We start from the raw sequence: 683 nt of genomic DNA, 5'->3' as shown, positions 1-683 counted from the left end.
AAAAAAAGACTATAGATGAAGCCTTGGTCACTGATATGTTGAACTCACCTCTTTGAAAAGTTACACCCAGCTTGCAAAGATATGGAGGCAATTCCTGCAGAAATAACACAGTACTCGGTGTTCAACGGAGCAGAACCACAGTCTACGCTCTGAGGTTGCGGACTCAACACAGTAAAAAGAAAAATGTGGCAAAGCAAGTTGAGTAAAATGATATCTGTCTATCCTATTGTTTAAACGAAACAGATAACACAGCTTTTGGCTCCATGATCGTCTTCACATCGCCGAGGAGTAACTCACAGCATATGTGAAGTCAGCGATTGGAGCATCGAAGCCGGTCGCCCTCTTCAAGTTGGCATCGTGTGAAACCACCACTTGTCCATCTTTAGTAAGGTGACAGTCGAGCTCCAGCATATCTGTTCCCAAAGCCACAGCACTGTAGGAATATGTTCATGTTTTACAAGGTTACAGTTACTTAAAAAAAAAAAAGCTTATAGGTGCTTATTTAAAAGGCTGCTACTTACTGCTTGAAAGCTGCCATAGTGTTTTCTAGGTTCTCACCTGCTCCTGTAAATCACAAAAGTTATCACTGTTTGCTTTTTTCTTTAACATTTTCACCACAAAAGGAAAGGAAGGGAAGGAAGGAAAGTGAACTACTGTACATTGTGACACAGCACACCACTGCA

General features: G+C 41.4%; 1 long non-coding RNA gene across 1 annotated transcript; it reads right to left on the bottom strand.

The window, feature by feature from the left end:
• Positions 1–42: 42 nt before the first annotated feature.
• Positions 43–667, bottom strand: LOC103399512 (uncharacterized). Its single transcript, XR_523647.3, has 3 exons — positions 522–667; positions 298–433; positions 43–94 (listed from the first exon to the last, which is right to left on the bottom strand). It is a non-coding gene; the product is annotated as an uncharacterized LOC103399512 (long non-coding RNA).
• Positions 668–683: the final 16 nt, after the last annotated feature.

Source organism: Cynoglossus semilaevis, unplaced genomic scaffold (genome assembly GCF_000523025.1).
Source record: "Cynoglossus semilaevis isolate Cse_v1.0 unplaced genomic scaffold, Cse_v1.0 C18974314, whole genome shotgun sequence".
Classification (NCBI taxonomy): Eukaryota; Metazoa; Chordata; class Actinopteri; order Pleuronectiformes; family Cynoglossidae; genus Cynoglossus; species Cynoglossus semilaevis.
This window is presented reverse-complemented; position numbering and strand designations above follow the sequence as displayed.